Raw genomic sequence first — 18994 nt, 5'->3', positions numbered from 1 at the left:
GGGTGGCCGGTGCCGGGTGAAATGCCGTGGAGTGGAAAGAGGCAAAGACGCCTTCCTCCCGGTTTATAAATCCTGCGACTTTCCCCTGCAGGACTTTCAATGCCCTCGCCGCGCCAGGGGCTCTGACTACATCCATCCTCAGCCAAGTGGCGCCCTGGTCGGGGAACGCCGGGAGGCGCGGCAGTCGTGGCAGGCTCCCTGCAGGGACGAGACACGTCCAGAATTCGCCCGTCGAGTGAGGGGAGAGAGGAGAGTGAAGACCTGGAGAGGTGAAGGCGTTGGTTAAGAGATTTTGTTGTTTTGCTGTTTTCCAGAGGACAGGGAGAAGGAAAGTTTCGTTTTTTTATAAAACTGGGGTTGTATTCTTTCGAGGGTTAGCTGCGGATAACGTGGCCCACTTTGTGCCGTCCTCCAGATGTGTTCATTCATACTGGCAACGCCTAATTTGTACTAAGTGTTTTTTTCTTCCGGTGTATCTTACAGTAAGTGGCAGGCACAGCCCGCTGCTGGGGCCACCACACTACACAGAGTGGGACGTCTGCTGTCGGAGAGCTTCGTCTCCCAGAGACTGGGGACAAACAGCCTTTAGATTTCAGTGTGTCACTCGGGGCCAAAACAGGAGCCGGGAGGCCAGGTGTGGATGAAGCTAATGCACCCCATCCCGCCCCCTCCAGAGGCCCCGCCCGGGCTGCGTGGGTGCAGGCACATCTTTCTTGGTGCTGTTTTTGTATCCATACAGCTCTTCATGCACAATCTGGTCTCGTGGTGAGTTAGTGACCGCCCTACTCGTCCATCAAAGGTGGGAATGAGTGCCCATAGGCCCACGCTCCGCACGACTGTTCCCTTTTCGTTCCTGGAGGGCCTACTGTGTGCCAGGCGCGGACCTCTAAAACCTGCCCCCACCCTTGCAGGATCTTAGGCACCTGAGAGCAAACGGTCAACTATTAAACAATCACACAAGTACATATAAGAATACAAATGCGATCAAGTTGAAGGTGGTAGAGAAGTTTCACAGGGAGACGCGACCAGATCTGCAAGTCCTAAAAAGCTCCGTGAGGTTTCCTAGCAGCGCGGCAGCTGTGGGCTAAAAGGGGGAGGAGCTTAAGTAAGCCCAGAAGAGCCTGGTGAACTTTCACGGCTGAGGGAACTGGGACTTACGCGAGCTCCAGTGGGGGAGGGAGCGAGGGGAGTTTGGAGAAATGAAAGAAAAAGGCCAGTGTGGCTGCAGATGGGGTAGAGGCAGCTGGGGTCCATCTCTGGACCAGAGGGCTGTGAGGCCTGACCATTCAGAGCTCCCCCGGGGGGTACGGGGGGAGGGTGGGAGGAGGGGGGAAGGGGGTAGGGGTGGGGGGAGGGGGGAAAGGGGTAGGGGTGGGGGGAGGGGGTAGGGATGGGGGGAGGGGCTCAGGGTGGGAGGAGGGGCTAGGGGTGGGGGTAGGGGGGAGGGGGCGCGAAGGAGGGCTTGGAGAGCTCAGAGCCGTGCACGGGTCTGTCTCCCTGTCCTAGACTCTGACCTTTAGGTTCAGGACTGTTGCTTCTAACTCAGTTTCTTAGCTCCAGAGCCTAGCAGATGCAAGTTTGTACAATAGTTAATGTTGAATAAGTAATTTAAGAAATGAGGTTCTACCACAGCACAATTAGAAATCTTACCAAGTCTGTGCAGAGACATTTTCTAAGCCTTAGCTTTCTTACAGAGGCCACTAAAGATTATTCCCAGATTTACAGACAGAGACAGAACACATCGAGCGAGGAACTCCAGTAAGTCTAATAATATGCGAATGTTCTTTTTAGCTCATTGGTCCAACTGAAAAAGTGATTAATCTCATCATGGTCTTTTGACAAAGAAGATGAAGTTTCTCTCTCCATAAAACTCTTCAACAGCCTGATTTCTAGTTGACATTCAGTTGATACTAGTTGACTGAATGTTGGTTTGCACTCAAATCTTTTACCCTTAGTAACTGCATGAGATGAGGCACGAATGAAAATTAACTGAGAAGGAAAGAGGAAGATGACTAGACCCAGCGGGCTGTGGGGAGGAAATGCAGCAGCACACCACCCGTGGGTATGAGACTGGGGCCACTTGCTTCAGCTTCCAGTCCATTGGATTTGGTTGAAAAGATCTTTTGTTCAGGTCCTACATGTACCATTTACTATATGTAGCCTTTCTCACCTCTCAAATAAGTATATGATTTATACCATCTGGTACAAGACCACAGTGGGTCTGAAACTTCTATAAAACTATAAAGCATTTAAAGGAACATAAGATGTTATTAATGAGGAAATTTCCATTGGAGACCGTCCCTCCTCCTCCCTTTCCTTAAGGAGTAGAGTAATGGAGAGGACCAGACATTTGGGAGGGCTATGCATTTTCATACTGCCAGGGAGGAGGTCTTAATTTAAAAGGAATTCTGCAACAAATGACTGAAATTGAAGAATGCTGTAATGCTATGAATAACCACCTTTCCCCTTCCACTTTTTTGTTAATTAATTAATTAGATTTTTGCAATTATTTGAGAGGGACCCAACCAAAAAAGGAAACTTGTCTGACTAAAACGAGAGAACAGAGACAAAGGCCAGATTATAAATGCTAGGTCTTCATTTTCCGGTGTCAATTCCTCAGTATGAAGAAGGTACACACCCCAACCCAAAGCTCCCTCCTTGCTATTAATCAAACACATATTATGCATCTGAAATGTGCTTAGGCACTGTTCAAAGCTTAGATTATATCCAGCCAGATCACAGTTGAGATAGACATAGACGCAAGCTTGTTTTTCTTCTGTGGGGCCAGTAAGGACTGGGCTACACCGGCCCGTTCCCTTGGGGATCAGAGTCCAATTTCAGGTTAATCTCTGTTTAGTTCACTTTCCACAGTATTGTCTTACCTAGAACTTAATGTACGCAGAGCCGTTTCTTGTACTATTTTCAAATATTTGGAACCTCAGCCAGGAAGACAGTTGAATATTGCTCATGCAGGGTACTTCTTTTCCCAAGGTTCTTTTAACAATGTAGCAGGGTATCTGGGAGGCGGTGTGATAGTCAGTCATAGGGTACAGGGAGCTTGCCGCCTTCTTTTGTAACTGACTCATAATGTTACCATAAAGTAAGTTCCTTCTCTCTGGTAACACTGATCATGACAAATGTGATCCCTTCCTGTGTCTTTTTAATGATAACAAAGCTAGTCTTTACCGAGTGTTAGCCAGTGCCGGTTGCTTTTCATGATCTCCTTTGAATGATCCCAGCAGCAGCCCAATGAGGCAGCTACTATTTATTGTCCCCATTTTACAGGCAAAGAAACAGGGGACAGCATTCTCTTTGCAGCCCACACTCTTAACTCCTGAACTGGATTGCTGTGAGCTCCTCCTGCTTCTTCCAATTACACGGCAATTATTATGGTAGTATTGTTGTGTGTGTCCTATTCTAACACTGGGATTTCTTTCAATTGTGAAATCAAAAAGGAATTGTGTTTAAGGTGGGATCCTTAAGAGACATTCCTTATGGTGAGAAGTCTTGATTAATTTCATAGCACCTAAGGAGATTATTTTTTTTCTTTTACCAAAGGCGCAGACTAAATGAAGTAAGAGAAGTTTGAAAAATCTAAAAGCCATAAATTAAATTAAAGCCTTACCTTATTTTAAAGGATTCATCAATCCAACCAGCATTTGCCAACCTCTAAAAGCAGAGTGTTTGCTGTGGCTGTTTATAAACTTCTCTTTCATTGAAATAAATAAATAATAATTCAGAGTCACAACTCATTTTCTATTTCCCCAGTTCGTATTTACTGCAGTGCACTTTGTTTCAGAAGCACCATGTTTGTATGCGGCTCTCTGTGGCTACTGAAAATGTTTACCAGGAAGTCTAGTTCCTCCTTTCCGTCTTTATCATTTAGGGAAAGGTGTATGTTAAGTGGTTATCTCCTCAGAAAAGGCAATGACTTAACATTTAACCAACATCTTCAGGACAGCGTTTTGCACTCCTGCTTCATTCAGGGAGGGTTGTTTTTGCTACATAACTATTTGGCATTTTTGTTTGAGAATAAAGACACACACAAAATTGTTTGTAAGAGACATATTAATCAATTGCAATGTAAGGACCTTGTTTTGATCTAGATTCCAACCTACTAGCTGTAAGGTTAAGTTAGATTTAGGAAAGCTACAGGATTCTCAAGTGTTTGGATGATGCAATTATTCCAGAAACAAACTTGATTGTACCTAATAACATGGACATTGTTTTATACAATGTTTCTGCCATTGGAGATATTATATCACTATAAAAATTATTTTTGAAGCCAATCCAAATTATGTTAGAAAAGAAAAAACAATAGATTCGAACAAACAGGACATTTATAGGACAATTAGGCAATGCAAACACTGACTGAATATTTTATGATATTAAGCAACTATTGTTACTTCTTTTGGGGGCTGTGCTAATGTTTAAAAAGGGGAGTCCTTACCTCTTAGAGATATATACTATTAGGTTGGTGCAAAAGTAATTGCGGTTTCTGCAAATTTTTTTTTTAACCTTTTAAACCACAATCACTTTTGAACCAACCTAATAAAATATTCAGAGCTGGAGTGACTTGATGTCTGAGATTTCGTTCAAAAATAATCTGGATTGTTGAAGCAGGGAAGATGGGTGGGACTGTGCAGGATACTAGATAGGCCATGAGTTGATTGTTGTTGACGTTGTAAACCGTTAGGGAAATTGGAGAGAAGCAGCAGAGGGAAAGGCGAGAAATGTTCTGTTTTTTATGGGGCCATGGACGTGAATCTCCTCACAGTCAGAACGTAAGTTGTACACAGTCATGACTACAAGCATTGGAGAATGGTTAGAAATTGTATGTACATTTTTTGTTTGTGTGCATATATACATGTTTTGGAGGGGATGAGTTAATAGCTTTCATACATTTTCGAGAAACCCTTCAAAAGGATTAAGAACCACTACCTCAAGGGATAGACCTGTAAATCCCACACAAGGCCAGTAGGAGTCTGATCTGTTTTTAGAAAGTTAGGGTCAAAGCTGGAATCAGGTGACACTGTCAACAATCCAGGTGCAGGATTCAAGAATGAGATGTTACAGTTGTAGAGCAGGTCAGAAGCTTGTACCCACACGGAGGGACCAAACTGTCTGCAACTGGGAAGAGGAACAGAAGGAACACCACAAAGGTGGTCTTAGTAAATACCTCTTGCATGAAAAGGCATTGATTTTGGCCTTGGGTAAGACAAGTTTTCCAGCAGCAGTGATGTATTCCAGTATGGGTTAGTGTGCCTGCCTCCCGGATAACTAACTGTATGATGACTTCTAGTTTCCTTCCTAAGGGATCTCTCCACACCCTTAGAATCAGTCTATACAAGATCCAGGGATGAGGGCCTCCCTGCTTTCTCTTACTTACTCACTCCTATTCACTGCATTTATAAAATTATATCGGCGACTTTAAATATCTCCAGGAAGCAAGAACAAAAAAAGATGATTTTTCACAATAATACAACCATATCATAGAAATGCAGATTATTGTAGGGTCACGATATTCCACAAAACAATAACATTAACATTTAGTTTTACGGTTTAGAGAATGAGAACAATTTATTTCAAAGATCAGATGGTTAGGAGGACTAGTTGTCTTGGAACAATGGATGAATTAATTTCTTTAAATTCACTGTAAACATTGTGACAGGTACTGTGGAGGATACAAAAGAAATAGAAGACAGAGTTCTTAACCTCAAGGTACTTACAGTCTTTTCATGAAACAATACAAGGCAGTATAGCAGTAGAAAGTATTAAACTCAGTAAGTGCCAATTATAACCACATTCAGAGGCTCTTGTGCACACAGGTGAATGCGCGCGCGCACACACACACACACACACACACACTCACACATACACAGACCCCTAATGAAAGAAGCTTTCAGTATCACATTTCCTTCCATTTTTAAAAAGAGTCAATAATACATTACAATATGATGTGTGGAAGATGTGTTCTATTTCAGTTGTATCTTCTCCAAGAGTCTTGTACATTCCAGTTTTATAGAAAAGTCACATCATTTAAAAAGGCAAATGTCCGTATACCAGTGCATTTTCCACTGATGAATTTTTCAGGCTGAGCTTTTGTATATCTAATGTAGTCATCAAAAAAAAGTGGTTTTCTACCTTATTTGACAGAGTTTGGCACTGTTAAGATAAATGTTCACTTATTTAAACCACACACAGTGTAGATTTATCTGCGTTTAAGAGACACACTTGCATTTCTTAGCTTTGTTTGCCATTTAAATCTCAACCATAGTTTTTCAAATGTTACTGTCTGTAAAGATTTATCTTTGTCCCTTTTAACTATTTGGAAAAGTGAGTGCTAAAATCATCTTTGACTTCTACTTCTATGTAGGTCAATTAAATAATACATTTTTAAACTCTACATTTAAAGAAACTGGGAGATGCTTCAAAACAAGACATCCACGCTTCAGGAAAATACTCGGGATTTGTATGCAGATTTGAAACCAGTGCAAAACTGTGTTGAGACAGCTGGTCACAGGTACAGCCACGTCCCCATAGACTCTAACAATGCCACCTGCCAAAGCCACTGGGACAGTCTGTAGATGGCACACTGGGCTAAAAGACAAGACATCTGGCTTCCGGTGGCAGCACCTTTACCATCTTCATCTGATTTCTTGTCTTGAAATGAAGATAGTAATAACTGCCCTACCCATCTCTCAGGGTTTCTTGAAGACATACTGTGACAATAAATCATGGGAAACACTTCGGGCAAAGCATGTAGAGCGAATTCGAAATTTTAAGGTAACCTTTCTAAGGAAAAAAATTCACTAAAGTGAGAATCAAATGAAAGTATAATGATACATATATTGTGTTTTCCCCCAGATTGCCCCAGAAATCCAGGGAAATTAAGTTTTAGGAAGACTCTAAATTCTCTGTCACTTTTTGAAAGCATTCTCACAGTGGTGATTCCATCCATGTGGATTCTGTGAAAGGCTATGTGGCCACCAACTCTGTTGCTGGTAGAGTCTAAAGAGCATTCGAATAGATGAAAAGAGTTGGCGAAATGACACTCAGCAGAAGATTATTGTTAACAACTGGTTGTTAAAATTCTTTGTTTAAGAAAGCGTTCCTCCAAGATTTAAGGATTGTGGCAAGCATATCAGACAGAGTCTAGTCACCAACAAAAGCTGCAGTGGGTGGAAAACTCTGTTAGATGTCACGTAAAGAACTTGTGTTTTGTTTTCCGGACTTCGGTCTTTATACCACTTCTCAAGTCTTTACACTCACTACTTCTGGAGTATCTGTGCTCCTTATTTAAACACTGCTCCCCCCCCCTCCCGCCCCCAAGGCCTTCCTAGAACCTGTTTCAAGTCAACAGAGACCTAAGAAATACATTATTCTTGAGAAAATTTGAGAGTATTTCCTGCTTTTGTCCATAACTTGGGGATATTGTACCTGTTTTTCTTGGCTAAAGAAAACCAATGACTAAAATACTTCCTGACCTTTTCTTCTGCTGCTGCCTCTACCTTCTTTGTAGAGTTCTCACTCACTCCTTGCTAGTATTGAGAGCTTTTAAAAGGTTTAAGTCTACATATTATTATTCCAAAACATGTTTGATCAAATCTAAATGCCTATAGTAGAGAAATGGTTATATAAATTACAATATATTCGCATAGAGTACTTTGTAACTCTAAAAACAATGCTTACAGCAGTTTCTAAAAGCAAGAAGAGCTGGTTACAAAATTCGTTTTCAAGTGTACGAATAACATAGTCTCAATTATGTAAAGATCTGCATTTTTCCAGTTTTCTCTCATGAGCATGTTCATTTTTAGATCAGAATGGAATCTCTTTGTGTTTTTTTTTCCCCAGCCCAAATCAAGTACATTGCTTTCCCTTTTGTTAACAAGAATAAAAGCACTTATCATTCCAACCTTGATAGAAATATATGTAATATGCTGGGAGGAAATGGTATATAACAAATGCGTTCACTCTGGACCACTCAACTTGAAGTCAGACCTAGAGCTCAGCCTGCGAGTGTGCAGAGTAGGAAGTGGTGAGGTTACTGTCGCTTTGTGGTCGACTTCATTTAACCTCGGCCTCTACAGGCGTCGATACCTCCATGGTCTCCTTTACTGACCTCCCCTTCATCCTTCACTATCTCTTCTCTTCCAACTTCCCATTGTATTCCCATACCTCCCTGATGGCTCAAATAAGTGGACTGGAAGGGAGGAACAAACGAGGCAGGTCAAACTTAAAGGTACAGGAAAGATTCTTTTTTCCTTACTTCTTCTATCTCTGCAGGCAGGAGAGATCCCTTTGGACAAGTTCTGAGAAATAAAATTATTTCATGTGACTGAGCACTCAACGACTTCAGCCAATGGAGCTTGTGACCCAGTTGTGGGAGTAGAGTGGTGTTTCCTTTTATTTCTTAGAGTGACTTTTTGAAAAGCACTGGAGCATGTAACAGTTTCTTCTTTCTTTCTTTTGAACACTGAAAATTCACGATGATGATTAATATTACCCTATTAATATGTTGTGAAATTGATCAAGGCCCAAAGCAGCTTTACTGGCATAAGATTGTTGCAGTATCATATTCAATAAAGATTTAGTGGGCAGAGGCTGTGTAAGGACATGGAGTGGTACATACTTAGAGGCCCCCTCAATCTCCATTAGCTCTTAAAGGACAAACAGATTTTTAAAAAAAAAAATGTATTCTGTGATGCAAACAGTATTTTCTCCATCTTATTTAAAATGTTGGGGGGGGTGTGCTGTCTCTAGGAAATTTTCCCTTTGCTGTTTATTTTGTAACATATAATTTGTGAAGTTATAAGACAAATCCCCCAAGTACTGTCTAGTAGTGAAGGAGAAATAAATATCTGCAAGCTGAGAAAGAAGAACAGTAACAGATACACATCCAGGGTACAGCTGTCCCTGGGGCTCTGGAAAGGCTCGTAGTGGAGATCTTTAAAGAGTTTCCAGGCGAAGTAGAGGGAGAGGAGAGGCCCAGGCTAAGCAGAATCATGTCCAAAGACACTGCTGTGTGACTCTTCAGAAAAACGAAAGCTACCTGCTGAGACAAGCTGAAGGCAAGACCAACAACCAGACATCCGGTACATCACAGACTTAGCTGAGGGCCTGAGAGTTTGGACTCCACGGCGTGGACCAGGAGACGACCTCAGGGAGAGTTCTACTGAGCTGGCGCTGCTGTTTTAAAGTGGTTTTAGGTCTGAATGCCTTTCAATGGGACAGGTCTTCACGTCCATACTGCTCCTTACTTTGCTATATTAAACCCTGTGACTTCACATATTTAAATCCCTGGTAGTGAAGGCATTTTAGATTGTCTCAAGAAAGCTCTGGGGAGACAATGGAGAGCATGAAAGGACTAGAGTGGGCCCATGGTGCGATCAGATTTGCAATCTAGGAAGGTCATTCAGGCAGTAAACAGAATAGATTTTGACAGTTGGTGACATGAACTGGAGGGAAAGGCTGATCAGAAAGGTATTTAGAAGACAGAACCTACAGGACCTGGTAGCTGATCGGATGTGGAAGATGCAGAAAAAGGAGGTCTAAATGGCATCCTGGTTCTTGTTTTGGGAAAAGGGTGGATTAGGGTGTCATTCCCTGAGATGGGCGCTTTGCTAAAGAACTAGCAGGGTGGGCAGTGAAAGGATGTTCATTTGAGACCAGATAAGTCTGTTGGTACAGTGGGACATTTCTGGCAAACTGTCTAGTGGGCCCTGGGCATTGGGCTTCACCCCTGGTAAAAATCCAAGCCAGGTTGTTGGGTTCAAGCTTCTCTTAGCACTGTTTGTTCATCAGCTTCTTTGGCTCTAATCCAAGGAAAAGCTGGATTTCTGTTCTGACTTGTTGCCACCTATCTCACTTCTCAATCTGTATCCATCCTGAGGGATTTTAAGGAGGAGGAATGTAATTATGTCTCATCTTCTTGTGACTACGCCCTCCCTCTCCCACCCATCAACTAACTGCCCTCTGGTTGTTTGTGTTGTTATTGTTGGTAGGTGATTGTGCCTGCAGAGTTACCCTCCTGCAGCTCAGGTTGAGAGTGGTGGTCTGCGTGTGAACACGAGCTGCTAACCAGCAAGAGGTGGCAGCTACCCAGCCTTGGCCATGAGCACACCTGGCACAGCAGGCTTCCCTATTCCATGAAGCCCAGCTGACTTATCCGTAATGGGTCTACTGGAGGGGGTGGGGCTGGGCTGGGCTGCTTATGGGGTTGGAACTAATGGTAAAACCTTTCTTAGAAACTTGGTAGGACACGTGTGAAGAAACTTCTCAGACCATCAGCATTTGCATTGCCTTTGGTAATTTGAAGCTTTCTGCCCTGGACCTGAGAGGGATTTGGATGCTATAAATAAAATCTACTTAAAGCCATGTCTCAAAATAACCAATTTTTTGGTGTAACTTTGGCGTTTGAAGCTGTCTGGGAGATAAAACGACCAGTGAGTGCCCACCATGAAGGACCTCTGCAAAGTACGGCACTGAACCCTGGGATGGATCCATAATGCCTGGTAATCCACATACCACCTGTGAGGAAAGGGAGGGAATATCCGGATTAAGAGCACGGAAGGCTCTTTGAAGAAAGGAAAAATACCGATAATTCCACCCCCGCCAAATCCTTTCCAAATCCTTTTCTGCAAGTATGTATACAAACATTGTTTTCATTATCAAACTGAAATAGTGTTGTGTGGTTAGAGATTCTGTTTTTAAATTGAGGTATAATTTACATGAAATGGAAAGCATAGATGTTAAGTGTACATTTTGAGGAGTTTTGACAAATGTATACCCATCCTGTATCCCTCCTGTCTCTCAAGCCATATTCAAGATTAGAACATTTTCGTCACTCTGGAAAGTTCCCTTACCCTCTTTTCCAATCAGTCTTTACTCTCTCAGCCTGCTCTCCGCCCTCCCAGGCAAGCACTGTTATGATTTCTGTCACTACCAATCTGATTTCTGATTGGTTTTGCCTGTTCTTGAACTTCACATAAATGCAAGCATACAGTTACAAAGAATTTTCTGTTTTTTTAAAAAAACAACCTAGGGACGTATGTGAATGATTTTTATTTCAATACTGTTTATCCACAATATCACTTTTAGTGCAAAAATAATATTGCTTTTTATGAATGCACTGCCCCATATTTATATATTTAACCAGTTCCTATCAATGGACATTTTGAGTTTTTAAGTTCCCTCCCTTCCTCTCTTCCTTCCTTCCTTGCTATTATAAACATCCCTGTTATCAATCTCATCATAGGTAAGTCTTTGCACATGAGGTTACATTCCTAGAAGTGGAATTGCTGTGTCAAATAAATGCACATTTAAAAAAAAAAGCACATTTTAAGGGATATTACCAAATGGCCTCCCGAAAGACTGCCTTAGTTTATTTCTTAGTATTGTCAGAACATCACATAAGCTTGTTTTCCACACCCCCAACATTGAGAATTGGGGGGGAAAAGTCTTTGATTTTGGTCAATTTCATACTGTAAACGTGGTATTTCATTTTAATCTGTATTTCTTTTTTATTAATGAAGTTGATGACTTTTTCTTCTGAGGAACTTTTAATTTTGTCGTTTTAGGTGGAAATAAATGGTCTCGTTTTAAAAAAACTAAATTTCCAAATGACAATAAATTGGTTATGGGGGGGGGGATGATCTTACTAAAGCTGGGAGGATAAAAATAAATCAGTGAAAAAGCTGGGAGGATAAAAATAAATCAGTGAAAAAAGCCGTAAGCCAAATTTTCTGTTACTTTTAGCAGATGGTTTTATTCTATAGTGATTGACATTGGCCTTGTTCTATAATTGGTTTTGCCAGTGTTTTGCTTTTTGGGCAATGCTTTTGTTTTCAATGACTTTTAGAAAGGTTTTACTTCTGCTTGAGGACAAAATTAAATTTGGTTTTGAATGACCAGGTTTTTAAATAAAAATCCACTAAGGATACCTTTCAACCAGGACCTACTTTTGATATTTTAAGAATGATCACAGGAGATCTAAGTAGCCACTTGCTTTTTGCCATGTTGTCCAGCAACAAAGTTACTAAGTAAGGTTTGAAAACATCCCAACCTTTTGTGTCAAGTCCCAGGGCAGGCTGATACAGTCTTGTTAGTACATTGTCATTTTATTTCAAATTGTAATGATCACCATCATCAGCAACTATATACAGAGAGGTCCATTTTGTCTAATATTTTAAAGCGGTATTTTACTTATAGCTCACTTGAACTTGGAATAGCTTAGTTCCTTATCTGTAGAATTGAGGGGGTTGATTAAAGTTACCTCAAAGGTCCCTTTGGGACCTAAAACTCTTAAGATGTAGAAAATCATCATTGTTATAGCAAATGTTAGTAATTTTTTAAATAGAGATGAATAAATAGCAATTTGATAAGTTTGTGTTTTTGAAATGTGTACAGTACTGTTTAGAGACTCAGTAAGCATGGAGGCAGTAGGAGAAAATGTAGGTTCTGGAGTTGTAAGCATTTCTGCATCTGAAACCCAGCTCTACCACTTACTATATGTGTGGTCTTCAGCTAGTAGTACTTAACCTCTCAGTTTCTCAGTTTGCTCATTTGTAAAGTGGGAATAATAATGTTATCTATCTTGTGTGTTGTAAAAATTAAATGCTAAACACTTAAATCATTGTCGGACACATAAGAAATACCCAGGATATACTAGCTGCTATTATTATTATTACTACTGATCATCATTATTACTATTATTTTATCACCATCATCATCATCACAATCAGGAATGTATACAATCAGACAGAAGAACCCATCACTTTATTATTCATCGATCTACTATAATTTATGTTTGAAGCTTTTAGACTGGTTACCCATTTTATCTAATATGCAATGAATCTGATGCCCTCATCCTATCTGGAAGGATATATTAACAGAAAACTTTCTCTACTCCCTCACAGGTTCTCCTTTCTAACTAAACTATCCTCTCAAGTTGGTGGTGTTTAAGGCCATTCATTTTGTAAAGGTCCAGCTAGTCTGGAGGGAGGCCTGGAACCCCGTGTGGCCTGAATGCACCCACTTCCCAGACCGCTTCCCTTCTGAGTCCCTGGGACAATGATGGGGGTCTGGGAGACCACCTGGCAGGTCTCCAGAGGTGGTGCAATTGCTCTCTAATACATATTCCTAGAGAGACTGGTATGAACCACTCATATGTGACCCGGAAACTCCCCTGCAATGTCCTTCTCCTCAACCCTCTCTGACCACATATGTGACTGGCCCTGAAACGGACCCTTTTGTTTTCAGGACCTTCCTGACTGTCCTCTTCAACTGTCTCTTCACCCTTTCACCAGAGCAATAGCACTGTGTCTTAGAGTTCTAGTTAGTTACATAACTTGCCAGCCTAGATAAGAACCTCAGAAATGTGTACCTGACAGATAAATGAATGCATGAACAAAACAATGCCCTTCTTCAGTAGTGATGTTCAGGATTTGCCCGAACCAAAGTTTTCAGAGATCTCTCAAATACTTCCTTCCACTGCAAACGTTGGAGGCTGTCCTACTTTCCCCAGCAGGAGGGTTTTCCCTCATGCCTACCTTTCTCTGTCATCACTCTGATTAAAACTGTACATATGGTATTTTCACTACAACCCTGGAAGCTGGTTTTATTTTCTTCATTTACAGATGAGGACACCTGAAGCTCAGAGAGATATAAAGCAACTAGCCCAGAACTCAGTATTAACAAATGGATTGGATCCCAGGTTTGTCTTACTCTAAAGCCCAGTGCTCTCCCATCATACCACATTGCCTCCAGAAAGACGACTGGCAGGTCTGTCATCTCATTATCCCATCCCCTCAGGGGTATATGGGTGGAACTCCAAAGCTTTCACAAATATATAGTACTGTTTTGCAGTGTGGGAGAAGGGGGAGGGGGATGGAGTCTGTTTTGAAGGTGGCAGAAGAGCTTGAAATGTCACCACCAGCTTGTCATTGATATTTAAGTTTCTTGTGGCTCAAGGATTGTGCCCTACTGAAATAATTAAATCTACCTGGGGGAGCAGGACATCAGTAGTAAGTCCTATCTTACATTATCTGTTCAAGCCTAACTGATGTAGGTTTGGACAGTGACATATACATAATTCTCAACCCAAATAGAGAGGTAGACTTAGGCAAGGCAAGATCAGAAATTGCGTTTATTTGGGAACTCAATTGCAGACAAATTGCAATTTGGGAAATGCATGCTGTAGCACTCTCCAGGCAAGTTCGTTGAGGGCTTGGGCTGGGCTGTATTCATGAGCAAGGAGTTCAAAGAAGGGGAATCCAGCCAGAGTCCAAGCAGTAAGTTCATTGGCTTGAGGGTGGGGAGAGGTTTTTGGCGGATGTTCATTGGTATTCTGTAAATCAGACATTTAAGGAGAATCCGTCTCTCAGTTCTTAAATTCCGTTCTGTGGGAGCATGTATGAGATTGTCCATTTCATATCCTCTGGTTCCATTTAGATTGAAATCCTTTCACTTAATATTATATATAATATACAGTATATATATATATTTATATATATACAGATATTATATACTCATAAAATATATATGTATAATATAATACACATATACACATATATGTATATGTTCATACACACACTTAAATTAAGCAACTCTCTCTTGCTATCATTCTCCTGGACATGTGTTATCCAGAGATGTGTTAAATTAGTTTTTTTTCCTTTGGAACAAAATTTTAGTTGTTCTTGAATCATCTTTTAAGTAGAAGAAGAGATTGCTATTTAAAAGAATCCAAAGAAGAATTTTAGTATTTTACTTTCTAGAAGATTAACTTTGTAGATGTATGTTTTGGTATTTTTATGAAGGCTACATTTGTATATCAGAGTAGCTTTTTTGGAATTCTAAAACAACACATTAGTTAAAGCAAAGAGATGTCCTACTTTTCATTTGCTGCCTTACAATGGTCATAGTAGGCTCAATGAAGCATGTCCAGAAAAATGTAAATACTGTATTGAGACTTGCTTAGTATTGTCAAAGTTTGAAGTTTCTTTTTTAATAGAAGGATCAAGATAAGAGCAACATTAAGTTTGCATTTATGGGAAGAGATAGTTTCTTGTTATAAAGGAGTTAATGACTGGGTTTAGTGGTGTGAGACTCGGAGAGAAAGCATCTTTTAAATCAGAAATAGCCTGACAGGAGAACAACGTACATCATTAGATGTAATTACCGCATAAATGGTCTTTTTGTTTTAGAGAGTGCAGTTTATAGTAATTGAAAAAAACTTCCATGTATCATTTTCATTGTTTGCTCCATTTGTTTGCTTTCTATGTAATTGAATTTCACACAAAGGAGGGAATGAAAACTATTTTCAGGTGCATCATTGTATTTTCTATAGATTGTTTAATGTTAGAGTTTAGCTCTTACTAAGTATTCTCCGGGTGCATATGTGAGTGTGTGTGTGTGTGTGTGTGTGTGTGTGTGTGTGTGTGTGTGTGTGTGTGTTTTATGAGATTCAAAGGAGAATGACATTTCTTTTGAAACCAACTTTTAATTTGATTGAATGTTGCATTGTTAGCAAAAATTGGCTTTCGATCACATTTTGAATTTATCTCTAGCCATTTACCAAAGCAAGTCTCATTGAAATTAGGAGACAATTATATTTCACATTTCCTAGGGCTATGTTTCCAAAAATTCAGAAACACAGATATATAGCACTCTGCCACACAAACATTATTTTAAAAAATATATGTACATGTGAGATGCAGTTCTCAATCACCCTGCATTTTCTGGTCTTTTTGTCAGCATTTGGATGTTTCTGCTTGGGTGAAATGAATATGGGGAAAAGTCAGTATGTCCTCACTTTGAAGCATCAACTTTTTGCTCCTGCTTCATTTTATGAATAGTGCATGGAATTGGCACGTGGGAGTAAATGGGGGAACTATAAGACTTGGATAAATTAACATTCAAAGGATTTAGGGGAAAGACAATGAAACTTTTTGTATGGAGTTCAACCATAAACTCATGTATATGGGGAACACAACTGTTTGCTTTTAAATTTAATTGGTTATTTTAATTTTTGTAACTTGGAGACTTCTTCCTGGAATCACAGCAAACAAAAGAAGTACTAAAAATAAATTTTCTGAATGCAGATCTCTGAATCTCATTATATTTATATTTTAATCATCAAAAAGTAGTTCTCTGAGACAAGTGCAGTTTTATGAGCGAGGACAGTATTTATTGATGGAGTAGAGGGAAACAAAACGTTATTCCTTGGGAAAAAATGAACTAAGCAAAGTATAAATGACAGAGGAGCGTGTTCATTCATCGAGACATTAATTCAGTTGTTCGTTTATTCATTTAATGACTATTTGATGTCTACTATGTGCCAGGCCCTTTGCTGGGTTTTGGTAAGTCTGGGAGAATGTCAATGGGAGTGATATGACTTAGGATATTACCACTACCTATTTACAGATCCCATGCCATTTCATTTTTAAAAAGTGAGATATGATTAACCTATAACATTTATTAGTTTTAGGCGTAGAACATAATGATTTGACACGTGTATATGTTGAGAAAAATATTACCACAATTAGGTTAGTTAACATCCATCACCACACATGATTAAATTTTTTTTTGTGATGAGAATTTTTCATATCTGCTTTCTTAGCAACTTTCACATATATAATTCAGTATCGTTAACTATAGTCACCGTGCTGTACATTACATCCCCAGTACTTATTTATTTTATGACTGGGAGTTCATACATTTTGATGCCACCCACCCCACTGAAACCACCAATGTTCCATTCTATTTCATTTTAACATGAATGTGTTGTGCACAAAATTTAGTTTGATTTGAATGTAAATAAGAATCATCATTAGTTTACTCAGTTGGACAAATGTGTACAATCTCATAATTTTGGTTTATGATAAGGAGAATGTGTTTATAGTATTCTTATTTCAAGTGTATTATGTGTGATGATTGTAAAATGCAAATCTAATTTCCCATTCAAATAGAGGATGGGCTGGGGAAATATATCTTCTAGGTCAAAATTTTGGGTTCCTACAAGAAAACTGGCCCCAAGGGGGAAAAAAACTCCCTTTCCTTTCAATTTCTCTCTCCTAAGAGCTAATGAGCAAATGGTTCAGTATCATCCAATCTAGACTTTAAGATTCAGACTTTTAGAAAAAGACTCCCAGCTGTTTATTGAGATCATTTTGTTTTAGAATATTTTATTCAATAATCTTGTAAGTGTAAATGCCTACATTGTACAGTTACAGCATGTTAACTTTGGGACGCTCCCGGTCAGTTTCCACACCGCATTTTATAGTGTTTATGGACTAAGCATATTTATAATTTATTCCAAAAATATCAAGAACACAGTCTTGTTATTAAAATCCAGGCAGGTGAGAAAAGTAAAACTTACAACCATCAGCTAAATGAAAGAAAAATTCAGTTTGTCCCCAATAGGTCTAGAGATTGTTCCAAATAGGTCTAGAACTAGGGCCTAAAGAAAGTTTGGTAAATGTTTATCAGATCAGCCTTTGGTAAAATCCTGGTTCAAAGGATTTGCAATGGAACCCCTCCAGGGTTCAAGCCAATTAAGGATGGGCCTAAAAAACAAAACAAACAAAACAAAACAATATACTGGAAGTCCAGTAGCAAACCAGGTTGTGGCACACTAGACCTCTGGAGTCAGCTGGAACTGTGCTTGTGTTCTGATTTCACCTGTGTGACCTTTGAGCAAATGATTTAACTTCTCTAGTTCTTAGTTTTCTCACCTTTAAAATAGAGATTAAAATAATACTCCCTTATCACAAAGAATGGCTGTGATAGTGAAATGAGCTAATGCAGGGCACGGAACAAGGCACCTGGTGAGCTCTCATCAAATGCTAGTTATTAGGTATTTGTTAAATATATGCCTGATAACCAGTGAATGACTTAGAAAACTAGTCACCAAATAATGACATAACATTATTTATCCCAAACACATTATCTCACGCAGGGGGACAATTGCAAGTTGACCAGTCACTACCTTTGCCATTAGTGCAGTTCACACCATTTTCCTAAGCATTTCTGGGTTCCTTTTCAGGTCTTGCTTGGAGTTAATTTCAGCCCTGGCTCCTCCACAAACGATTGTCCCTTAGGTGCTCAGAAATTTCATTTTCACTTTGTGGATGCAAAAGGGGGTATGTACAAATGCATTTACTGAAAGTGACCTCACAGGGTGATCCAATCATAAATTCAGAACTGGACAGGTTATGGTGAGTAGTCATGCCCCTGGCCTTGAAAGGTTTATCTTTGCCTTAGCAAGCCCTGTCCATGATTTTTTGTGCATCTTGGTCACCATATCTTTGAAATGCCTCTTTTTTAGATCCCTTGGAAGCATAACCACCCTCAAGGGAAAAGATAGTCTTGTTAACTATACTGTACCTTGCTTTCTCCCACCTTCATGTAATCTTCCTTATGTTCCCCCTTAAATTCCAAATGTATAACAGAAACTGCAATACTGTCGTTCTCTGGAGCATTTGAGATCCTGCTTTCCAATGATGTCGTCATTTTGGCTCAAATAAACTTTTATAAAACTTCTCTACAGGTTTGAACATTTTTTCTTTTTTCAAAAGATTTTATATTAAAAATAAAGCTAACAATATTACAATATTATATTAGTTTCAGGGGTACACCATAGTTATTCAACAGTTATGTACCTAAAGAAATGATCACCATGATAAGTCCAACAACCATCTGACACTGTCCCACACTATCACAATATTATTGACAATATTCCCCATGCTGTATATTACATCCCTATGACTTATTTGTTTCACACCTGGAAATTTGGATCTCTTATTCCCCTTTGCCCTTTTCCCCCTTTAAAAAATTTTCAACTACAATTGACATTCAATATTATTTTATATTAATTTCAGGTGTACAGCATAGTGGTTAGACATATAATTTAAGAAGAGGGCCGTCCCGGTGGCTCAGGCGGTTAGAGCTCTATGTTCCTAACTCCAAAGGCTGCTGGTTTGATTCCCACATGGTC

The sequence above is a fragment of the Rhinolophus hipposideros genome, assembly GCF_964194185.1.
Source record: "Rhinolophus hipposideros genome assembly, chromosome: 9".
Taxonomy (NCBI): Eukaryota; Metazoa; Chordata; class Mammalia; order Chiroptera; family Rhinolophidae; genus Rhinolophus; species Rhinolophus hipposideros.
This window is presented reverse-complemented; position numbering follows the sequence as displayed.